The sequence below is a fragment of the Porites lutea genome, chromosome 3 (assembly GCF_958299795.1).
Source record: "Porites lutea chromosome 3, jaPorLute2.1, whole genome shotgun sequence".
Classification (NCBI taxonomy): domain Eukaryota; kingdom Metazoa; phylum Cnidaria; class Anthozoa; order Scleractinia; family Poritidae; genus Porites; species Porites lutea.
This window is the reverse complement of record NC_133203.1, coordinates 26,570,892-26,583,010: the sequence shown is the minus strand read 5'-3', so window position 1 is coordinate 26,583,010 and position 12,119 is coordinate 26,570,892. Positions and strand designations below refer to the sequence as shown.

Genomic DNA, 12,119 nt, shown 5'->3' with positions numbered 1-12,119 from the left:
ATAACCTAGCAGGAATTTTTTATCAAGGATTATTTTAGTAAGGCTACTTATGCCGTGTTTAGACTTGAGCGTGCTACCGAGGTATTGGAGTTAACTTACCTAGGTAAATATTTTGCGTGTGTAAACGCCAACTGATACCCTGGTAAACACCGCTCCGGTATATATTCGCGTAATCTAGAGTCCTTCTTTGCCAAATCCGGGCCAATTAATCGAACAATGTATTCGAACGTTCGTCTTGATATTCTAAAGTTCTCCTTCCACCATTCTTCGACAAAATTTCCGTTTAATAGAGTTTCGAACCAGAATTGGTTTCTCGGCCACGACCACGCACGTCTAACGCATCTTGTCTTGCGAAGGGCAATTTGTAGCAGAATTAATCGCTTTCGCCTCGACCTCTTTAGGCACGCCGGGTCAGCTGTCGGCATTTTTTAGTCACGCCAATGTCGCCAAAAATGGCGTCCTGGCCGTGGTTATTTTTGGTCAACCTGGGAACTAGTTTACGGCAGTATAAATACGCTCGATTTGCAACCCGGGAAAGCGCGGGCTGAATCGAAAACCGAACTACCGTAAAAGCGCGAAAAACAAGGAATATTTTGATACCAAAATCGATGGGAAAAGATTGATATGTGATTTTTCCTTCGTCTTCGCTTTCGCCCCATAATGTAGCAATAGGCAAACGGCCTGAAAATGACAAACTTCGGCTTCAAAAGGCTTTTTTGTTCTTCTGAACCCAGAGTCGAGAACTGCAATCTTGGAAACCCCAAACCTTTGGTAAGAATCGTATGTTTTTAGTTTTGGTGATTTCACTTTAGTTTTACAGAAATAATGCTTTCATTTATGGGTGTTTTGTATCAGATGCTCGTAGAAATCGGCTGGTACTCAAATAACTGAGACTTATTTTCTAAATCTTCAACACCAGTGATGCCTCAAAAAAGAAAAGATTATGTCCGCTTTGCCGTGGGGCAATACGCAAAGGAAAGAAAAATCCGGCAGCAAGAGCTAGCCAAAGAAAAAGCCAGCCTCTCAAGTGAGGTGAAAACCTTGCAGCGACAAATCCAGAGACTAGATAATAAGGTATTCAAATTCTGCTTACAATTTTAACATACGATTGCAACGAGGGTTGGAACGAGGTTTGATTTCCTTCTCATGTTTACCTATTCTTTCTTATTCTTTGCATATCTGTAGGTGATCATTTAATCGAAACGTTTTTCTTTTTTCTATCCGATATCGGGCCTTTTTTTAACACAGATCGACATAAATTTGTAACACGATCCTGTAAGAGATTCCTCTTAGTCAATAACAATACATCTAGTCACGCAAGTGAGGAGAAATCGACATTTGATATACAGTAAACACCGTTGCTTGTTAAATTCTCTTATTTAAGACTGAGAGAATCAAAATTAAAGATGAAAAATCCACACTACTGCACGCAATGTAATATTTGGAATATATTAATATCTATTTACATTCATAAACAGAGAATCTTTTTAGCTCTTTGATTTTGACAACAATGTTTTAAAGACATTAGTATTTCTCCAAAATTATACTGACAGATTTAAGCAAGTACAATTGTACATGTAGAAGAGACTATCGTTTTGAAATGAATGGGTACAAGGTTTTAAAAACAACGGAATGCTTTTTGCCAGCTTGCTGTGATATTACAAGGGCGGCCACAAATAAGATATGAGATGGCATAATCTTTGATAATCAGCCTGGTCATAATTGCATCTCCTGTTGAAACCTCCCATTAAACAATCGAAATAAAAAAATCTGATCAAAACAGATTTTAAAAGCAACATGTTACAAATCAAACTTGAAAAATATTTTTGCAGAAGGTTGGCCCCAGCATGACTCAATGCAATGTAATATTTGGAATATATTAATATCTATTTACATTCATAAACAGAGAATTTTTTTAGCTCTTTTATTTTGATAACAATGTGTTAAAGACATTAGTATTTCTTCAAAATTATACTGACAGACTTAAGAAAGTACAATTGTACATGTAGAGACTATGGTTTTGAATGAACGGGTACAAGGTTTTAAAAACAACGGAATGCTTTTTGCCAGCTTGCTGTGATATAATACAAGGGCGGCCACAAATAAGATATGAGATGGCATAATCTTTGATAATCAGCCTGGTCATAATTGCATCTCCTGTTGAAACCTCCCATTAAACAATCGAAATAAAAAAATCTGATCAAAACAGATTTTAAAAGCAACATGCTACAAATATAACTTGAAAAATATTTTTGGGGAAGGTTGGTCGCAGCATGACTCAACATCTTACTTATACTTTAATAGGTGTAAGCCAATATAATATTTTTCAGAAAAAAGAACTTGGAGAATGTCTGTCAGCTGAGAGTCAAGAAAAGAATGTTCACACCCCTGAAGGTGAAATAAAGATAGATGACTTTGTCATTTTTGTATGAGAAAATATTTGTTTGAATAAAAGGAGGCCCATGTGTATGACATTTATCTGCTGATATAAATTTAAAAATATGAAAAGTAACAGACCATAATCTTTGCTCTCTGTTTTTAAACAGTGACACGTGTACGTCCACCAACGAACACTGTCTCACCTCAGACACTACAGCGTAGATGTAGAGAAACATTTCAGGCTGCCATGAAGATTCATGGAGGAACAAAATCTAACAAAAGACCTGCACTTGATGGTCTCTACCACACTGTTTCTAAAAAATGCAAAACTAGTGTGCTTGGTGATTATATATTATCTAACAGTAAGGTTACAAAATTATGTCATTAAGCAATGTAAGCGAAGGCAGTTGGCAGAATTTGAATGTTCAAAAGATAATATATCGCGAAGTATAGCTACTTACTATACTTCTGGGGTAATGGGGAAAAGGAAATATCAAGCTGTGAGGCAGGCATCCTCAATGAAGTCCAGTAATTTAAAGAGGGGGGGGTAAAACAGCAATTAATTTTATGCCAAACTGTCCCATACCAAAACTTATCACTTATAATTCTCTTGTAAGTGAAATTAAAAAGATTGACATAGGAAAGGTTTATTATATTGAGGAAGAATTCTGTACTGACATAGATGATGAAAATATTAATGGGTGCTTTAGAGATTTACGAGAGTATTTACCACGGCTAGCAAAATTTTACTTAAATATGCAGGGGAAACGCAAAGGTGCATTGAAATGGTTTGGGGAAACAGAGGGTAGGTTTCTTGTTGCATTTGGGGGGGATGGATGTCCTTTTGGTAAAAATGAATCTGCTTGTTCATTCCTTATTAGTTTTCTGAATGTAGGAAAGAGAGTGGCATCCAGCAGTGACAATTTTTTAGTCTTTGGTGCTAATGTAGAGGAGACGTCTCCTGTTGTAAAAAAGTACTTAAATTCTGTATGCAAACAAATTGTAGATTTAGATGGACGTATATTTGAAATTAATGGTTTACAAGTGTCATTTCATTTTGAGGAGCTTCCCAATGACATGAAAATGCTTGCAATGCTTGGTGGGGAGCTAAGCAATTCTGCTACATTCTTTTCGTCATTTGCAAATGTGAGTACAAATGACTGTACTGATTTAAGCGGCACATTTGGGTCCAGCCCTTCATGTAAATGGAAACCCTGGGAGTATTCAAGTAGACTGAAGGTTGTTCAAAAAGTAGATTCTTTGAAGTCCTCCCTGGATGGGAAACCTTTGTCCAGAAAACAGAAGAGAACTAAAGTAACAGAATTTATAGCTCGTCAAAAGAGCCGTCAAGAATGTGTTCCTTTGGTAGGTAAGTTAATTAACAAAGCTCATGTAGAGCCACTTCATCTCAAAAATAATGCTTGGGGGTATTTTTTCAAAGTATTGTTAAAGGAGGTAGTGGCCAAATCCAATATACCAGCATCCTGTAAAACATTTGCAGAGGTCCCACAGGATACCTGTCTAGGGAGAGTGGTCACTGCTCTCAAATGTGAAGTGAAGGCTGGTCGCTTGGCCAAAAAGGTTCGAAAATGGTTTGACGAAACACAGGGTAAGTCGGGGGATTTACAGTATCGTTTTACAGGCAAAGAGTCACGGTTGTTTTGTCACAACTTTGCAAGGTTGTTGACATTTTTGAGGCAGGAAGGAGACAGTCAAAAACAACAGCAGACTGTGCTCACCCTTGCTTATGTTGGGTTAAGACTGAGGGATTTGTGTTCAATCATCAATCGATTTGAAGTGGAAGATACTCATCTTGAGCAACTTCCGACCTTAGCACAAGAGTACTATCGTGCCAATGCACTACTATTACCCACCTCAGTAAATCCCACCATCTGGACCATTGGTCATGTTGTGCCTGCTCATGCCAGGCAAGTCTATGATAAGTACGGTCAAGGTCTTTTAACCGTAACAATGGAAGGTAGAGAAGCTAAGCATATAGCTTTGCAAAAGTTGAGTGCAAACACCACCTACCAGAATCGATGGGCTGAAATTTTCAGGCATGAATTTATTATGTTGCTATGGTTACCTGAACAGCATCATGAACCTTGTTCTTACACTCCTAGTAAAAATGTTTACATTCCCCAAAGGGTTTTTAATGACACTAACTATTGTTATTGTGGACTACATAAAGCTGATCCTGCTGACCAAAGCTGTTGTTTATGTGGTGATCATCTTATGACACTAATCCATAAAAGTGTAAAAGAAGGGAAAATTGTTGCAGGGTTATCTTAGTCTCAGAAAAGTATTTAAAATCATGAAAAGGTGAAAAGGTGAAGTTACATGAAGTGTCAATTGCAGCCACCACATTATTGGGGTAAGTAAACAGCATCTGACCTTCGCAATTAGCTGTTATCTGTTTTTGCTTCAGAAACTTCAGCATTTCTTGTATAATCTGTTGAGTGACAAATGACTGCACACAACTGCATTTTATGTAACTTTACCGTGATTTAACAGGCCATAATGCACTGAATAGTGGCCACTCTGAGAGTTGTCTCGAGTGTTTCCTTGAGATATTTTGAAACGTTACATATATTATATACTGTAATCATCTGTAAATATTAGCAATGAAAAATGTACTTTGGAGATTCTCAGATCTGCCCCTGAAATTAAAACACTTAAAAATAGTTTGTATATTTTATAGTAAGAAAAAAAAAACAGAAGGTAATTAAATGTCATATTTTACTACCCATGAAAACTGTACCCAAACTCATTCCAACATCCATAATTGCAAACTAGAGTTAGCTGCTTTCGTTTGCAATTGTAGGATATAGAAAGAGGCTTTTCTCTGCTCGCAAGCACCTCTGCTTTAAAACCTTTACGGTTTCCGCCAAAGCTTTTCTTAAGTTTATTGGCGATTTCACTCTGAGGGATGCCACAAAACTTCGAGAAATCGCGCAGGAGACGTTTTTTTTTAGTGTATTTAATCACATTGTCCTCCACTGACACCCCAAAAGCTGAAGGCGCCCCCTGCACAGACTTCACTAAAACTTCAAATATTTCTTGGGGGAGGTCACGCTTCACCTCTATAGTCCATGGATTGGAAGCCTTCGGGTTTGCCGACATCCGCCTTCTTATCCTGTTCAGCCAGATCAGAACCTCTGATGTGATCATGGGCCACGCCGGGAGGGAAGACATGAGAGATTTATCCATCCCATGCACCCCAACCTCATGTCGGTGGTAGACATTCAGCATTAGCTGACTAGCTTCCTCCCTAAAATGGGTGTAATTGGAAATGGAGCGCCGAAGAGCAGTAAAATTGCCTATCGACGTCTCCAAAATATCATTTACATTAACTTCAGGGCCTTCATCTTCCTCGGCTTCTTCACTCTCCACCAAAACTTCTTCAATTACTTGTTCGCGGGAGAAACACTGTCTTCTGGCCGCCATTTTTTTTGGGTAAGACCGCTGGTGTGACCGCGGTAACTAAATGACGACTTTTTTGAGACAGCTGACCCGGCGTGAGGTGCTGCAAAAGTAAGAGCTGCTGCAATCTCGATTCTTGGGTTTACTGATCAAGAACAAGAAAATAAAACGCGAGGACTATAAGAGCCACAGCTTCTTCTCTTAAACGCGAGCATTTTATGCGTCGATTTGCCGCCAATTCGATTAGATTGTGATTGATGACAGATTTACCTTAGTTATTTGAGCCCGTATTAACACTGTACAAATGTACCAGGGTTTAGTCAGTTAATGTTTACCTTGGTAAACGCTTGAGTGTAAACACAGCTTTATATAGATAAATAAAGCGGTCGGAACAAACGGTTTGGCGAACTCCCAGTCTTGCCCCTAAGCAAAACAATATATCGGTATTTAAAGAAAGAAGAAAAGAGAATAATAATTGTAATCAAGATGATGATGATGATGATGATTACGGCATTGAACTGATCTTCGGCAAAACAGAATGTTGTTAGATAAAAAGCAAGGATGGTGTCATATAATTGTTAGCAGTCCCTTAGACTGCGAGCAGTCTCTTATTTTTCTTTGCAAAGTTACTGCACGAAACCGCGAGAAACGAGGGCGTACGCCCGAGAAGAAAAAATAAGAGACTGCTGACTCTTTTGTTCTGTCTGGGGACAACAAAGCTGTCACAGTAATTATATTTTTATTCATCAATTAAACCAGAGTAACTTGAAACGATTTATAAACTGAACATAAACAACTGCAAAAATTACACTTTCTTTAAATCCGGTAAGGATTGCCTTGAATTCGTTTCCCTTGACGAAGTTTACAGCAGTTTCCTTCTGTAAGATATCCTAAAACTTTTATATTGCTGAGATTCTGCTTGGTTCGCTGTTGTTTGCAGTTGCTTGTGACGCGTGACTATTTTCATTGTTTACAATCTCACCACAGACCAGTTAAGAGCGACGGTCAGGAAAAATCGACCAAAATCTTAATTTCGTGGCAAGAGTTGAAAAATGAATTTCTTTCATTTTTTGTTCATAGAAAGCTTTTAGGTAGATAAGAAACCTAATGAAGATTGTTTCCTCCAAAAGCCTTTTATTTGTAAGAAAAACTAGAAGATCGGTTTTCGATGTCGGAGTCTCGGACTGCCCTAATTTTTAACCTGAAATTCGCTAACATAAACTTTCCTCGCGTTCGCAAACGAAGCCGTATGGAGAAATTTGGACACTTTCCACGAACAGAAAAAATTCTTTTTCTTCCACTAGAACACACTTACAGGGCAATAGCGAAGCTCGTCGTACTGAAATAATTCAAAAATGAGGGATAGGCTTTAAGGATAACAAAAACTTAAGTTCGTTACTCATTATCGACGGCAATGTTTAACCTGTGGTATAACTCCAAATTCTCTTCATGCTATCTAAACCACAAATTTAGACATTCATTAAAAACATACCTGGGAATTGGCTTGGGTTACTGAAGGAAACCTCTGTAAGACACCATCGAAGTTCAGGAATTTTCATGGTAGGCCGAAGGTAATTGTGTAAACACTTCAGGGGCACCCAACGGCAATTTTCGGGAAAATATCTGTTCGGAAGACGATTTGAGATCTAGAATTTTCGGAGCATTTGTTGTAAAATTTCTTGCTTGCCTGCCTCTCCTGGGATTTTCGAACATCGACAAAGTGGTATAATTACCCATTTTTAACGGATTTTGACCCTTAAAAAGGCCACCTAGAATTTTCGGGAGCCTTTTCCTGGCTGACGTTTTCGAGAAGGTAAGTTTTTATCCCTATAATATTCGGATCACTAGACTTTCAGCTAGGAAATCCGAACAGATGAAAAGTTTTTAGGGGATAAAAATATGCCTACATCTACCGTTTGAATACCAAACTACGTTCAACAATGGTATGTTAAGTGGTTTTGAACTATATCCTCGTTGGGTGCCCCTGACACTTCCAATTTCGAAATGCACAAAAGTAGAACAGCCTAAAGGCTCGTTTTTCGTAGTTCTTGCAGGTTTCCCCACTGCAAAGTTGCTTATTTCAATCAAAGAGTGGAGTAAAAAGGTGAAACTGGGTCAATTTTAGCCATTTTGAAACAATGAAGTCTACCAGCCGGCGACTCCGGCAATCTCTTCCGTGACAGCACCTGACATAACGTACGTTTGAAGAGACGGTGCCGTCAAAATGACAGTCACGGAATCACGGTAGTAACGCAACGCAATTCTTGAAAGAGTAACATTTTCGGTGCCGACAGTATTTTGAAGAAAAAAAATACCAAACGCCCTGGTAATCTAGTGCTCACTTTTTATCGAAAAATAAGGACTTTAACAATGGTAATTCGCCAAGGATGACGGAACAGGAAGATATTTCGTCTTGTTACTTTACGATCGAGGAAACTTGGAGCCGTTAAATAAGTTGTTTTGGTCACGCTTCACTATACTCGACTTCGATGCTTTCGTTTGGAGACTGCTTTTAGGAACCCAAGCCAATTCTCAGGTATGTTTTAGATGAATGTCTAAATGTGTGAATAAACGAGGACTGGGAAAATTTGGAGCGATACCACATGAAGAATAATGTCGCAGAAAACAACTACTAAATTAAAGTTTTTGTCACCGTAAAAACCTGTTCTTCGTTTTTGAATTATGTTAGTTCAACGCGTCTCGATATTGCTTTGAAAGTATCTTCTATTGAAAGAAGAAGAGTTGTTCTATTGATGGAAAGTGTTTAAATTTCTCTTTGCGCCTTTATTTGCGAACGCGAAGAGAGTTGATGTTAGCAAATTTCGGGTTGAAAATACGGCCATTTTGAAACTCCGACCACGAAACTGATATTTTAACTTTTCTCGAAAATAAAAGGCTTTTTGCGAGAACAACTTACATCAGATAACTTATCTACCTAAAAGCTATTTATGGACAAAAAATGAAAGAAATCGAGTTTTCAACACTTGCCACTCGATGGTCGATATTTCCTGACCGTCGCTCTTAATGCTCTGTCAACAGCTGTGCAATTGACCAATCGGTTACTCCGTTTCTGGGCTTACAGAGGGTTTGTTTACTACAAAAGAGTCAGCAGTCCGTCTTTTCTCGTCTCGTCTCAATCCCTAAATAATAATATCGTGGTTTGCAATCGCGCTGGATTAGATAAGAACTAGACAGATTTTAAGGGAAAAGGAGTAGTCCCTCTGGGAACTAGCCGAATAGTTAAAATTAAAAGAAAAGGCAAAGTCGGGAAAATGCAAAGGTTTAAGAGGGAAAGTTGCTCGGCTGAGGAATGTTAATGCTTCAGAATCACGTAAAAGTTGGAGCTTCGGTTATGGTGAAGAATACAAATTCTTCAGACTAGGTTAATGATTGCTAGGATAATAATAAAATAATAATAATAATGCTAATGATGATGATGATGATGATGATGATGATGATGATATGATAACCAAATAATAATGATAACCATAATAAAAATAAAATTAAAAAAAATGAGAAAACATTAATAGCAATGATTTTAATAATAATAACGATAAATAATGATCAATTTTTTAAACCAAAAAAATCTTAAAAGCTAGGGATATATTTACCAGATATTTTTTAGTGGAAAGAGAAATTCCTATTTAAAACAAAGCTCAGTCTCCCAGCATTTCATTTTGCTGCTTACCTTCATAAACAATGCAACCCTAAAAAGGAAAGCTCCGCCCTCAATTTAATTAACATGACACTGGCGTCAATCGATACCCGTCTATTATTGAGAAACTGCAAAATAAATTGTCTAAGACTGGGTAGATCAGGACAATCGGTGAGACCAATCTTTGCGGCCAATTTTGAAACGCAGACTTAAACACAGAAACGTTGAGGTTTACGTTATCTATCAACTAAATAATAAATCGTAAATCTCAGAAAGAGCACGGTGCCTTATGACAAAGCTGGCATTTTTATTGTGCCAATATAAACTCCGTTGCAGACCTTTTTAATGCGATTTTTTTCCACCCACTGCCCGAGACCCAAAAATGTCAGCTAAAACAGAATCATTATTTCATACCTCGCATAAATCTTTTAACTTTGCGGTGTCTTGTTGTTGAGGTGAGGTGGTTGTTCCCAGTGAACCGCCAGAAAAAGAGAAAACCAAGAAAACAGCGAAATACTGAACCATTATTAGAGCTCAACCAGAACACTGCGATTACTGAAGTCAGTGCTACGTGCTGATCAGTTAAATAGCAAATATTTGTTTTGTTCCTGTTTTAGTGGTACTGGTTACCTCTTTATTGCATTTCCTTTTATGGTAGAAATATTTGTTTGTTTTCTCTCTCGAACAAGCTTCCCTTTCAGAAGTGAGTCGTTATACGTGCGGGTATAGTTTAATCGGATTTTTACATATATTATATTTAAATCACCATATCATTTACCTCATATCTTTTAGCCACCATATCATTTACCTGTGCACGTTTCGTTTGAGTTGGATTTTTCTTTTGGGTAACCTTTTTACTCAAACTCATTATACGTTTGCACGTTTGAGAACTAAGACAAATGCGTAGTTTTAACCAGTTGAACTAGCTTTAATATGTGCACGATATTTGTTGCCTCATTTTTCTTCAGTTGATGATGCCCTGTTTTCTTTTTTAGTTCTAACCCGCAAAAAAAAAAATAATAAAGGTTGCAGCCTCTTAAATACACCCACTTCCAAGTGGTTAGTGCTTACTACTAAATTACAATTTTAATTCAGCGACAGCCACGCAAGTTCCAACCTGACAAAGTTCATAAGCTATATTCTTTGACGACTCTGTTGCTAAGCTTTTATCATAAGTAAGGAACTCTTAGCAAGGAGAGAAAACGGATAAATAGCAACAAAACCAGTTAAAATCAAACGTTATGTCAAAATATAATCATATGTTACTTATATCGATACTATGTAATATGTCTTTGTTGTCTCGCTGCATATTTAGTTGATCATCGGACTCGTGTCAATCTAACCTCTCTTTTAAAAGGGAATCATTTTTATCGCTGTATTAAGGGAGAGTACAACTGCGTACATTCCCGCATTCGCTCCCTCTTGCTTTTATGTTTCCCTCCCTCCGTCCCTCTTTGCCATCTGTTGAGAGACCCTCTGTTCGGTTATGATTTAGTTTTGCAATTGGGCGAGTTTCTAGCCCCCCATTGCTGAAAATATCAAATTGTTTAGTATTATCGCTGTTAATTTAAATGCGTCTTTGTTTGACAGCCAATTAAAGTGCCACTCAGACAAGTCGCCAATTAATGCCAACACTCGAGTGCCATCTCTGTTGTGACTTCAATAAGAACTTCCAGATTTTTTTTCTTTCTTTCTGTACGTTTTTTAATCTTAGACAATGGAAAGAATTTGGGCAGGTCCGGGAAATTTAACGAAGAGTAGAAATTTGAAAAATATGAGCTCTAGCTAAAGGTTTTTACAGTTTATCTAGAAAAGGAATGCTAACGATTTTTCAATTTTCCCGCTGACCAGCTGTTTTCGAACTTTTTTTCTACTATTATCATCACACCAAGGCGTCCCTGACAATGTTAGCGCTCTTCGTCCTGGATTATTTGTATACCCTTTTCTACCTTGCCTTTCATGTTTGTTTGTTTTTGTTTTGTTTTGTTTTGTTTTGTTTTTTTTGTTTTCCTTTTCCTTTTCTATTTTCACCATAAAAATTCGACCACAATGCCTCTTATAAGGCACCGAGTCAGTTTTTAATAGGGCATTGGTGCCAGTTCAGTGGTAGAATTTTTTGCCTGCCATGCGGGAAGCCCGGGTTCGATTCCCGGCCAGAGCAATTATTTTTAATATTTAATGTAGATACAAAAAATGAATAATAATAATAATAATAATAATAATAATAATAATAATAATAAGAAGAAGAAGAAGAAGAAGAAGAAGAACTACAGAAAAGATTGCTATCGTCCAGTTATCTAGCTAATTTAGTCATAACAAGAGGTATAGAAGAAAAGATTTTTCACAGATTGGGAGATCTGATGTACACTACGGAAGTAGGACAGTTGTTTTCGGCTTTTGTTCATCGCGTGTTTATAGCAATTTTCCTCTACTATACTTATGCTCTAATAAACTTATTGATCGATATTCTCTTCTTCATCTTTGCAACTTAACCATATACTATGACGTAGCCGCTTAAGGCAGCAAAAAATAAAACAGTTTTACCTGTTCGTATTTAAGAATTTGAGATCAGTTCTGGATCGCTGGTTTGATAGGATGGTTCTGGCAAAAGAACGCATTTATTCGAAGAATCAGTTTTGTGTTACTTATCATTTTCTTGGTT

General features: G+C 37.5%; 2 pseudogenes; one reads left to right on the top strand and one right to left on the bottom strand.

The window, feature by feature from the left end:
• LOC140930820 (uncharacterized) overlaps positions 1-9,982 on the bottom strand; it is a 31,369-nt pseudogene extending 21,387 nt beyond the window's left edge.
• On the top strand, positions 673-4,699 carry LOC140929945 (uncharacterized; annotated as a pseudogene).
• Positions 9,983-12,119: the final 2,137 nt, after the last annotated feature.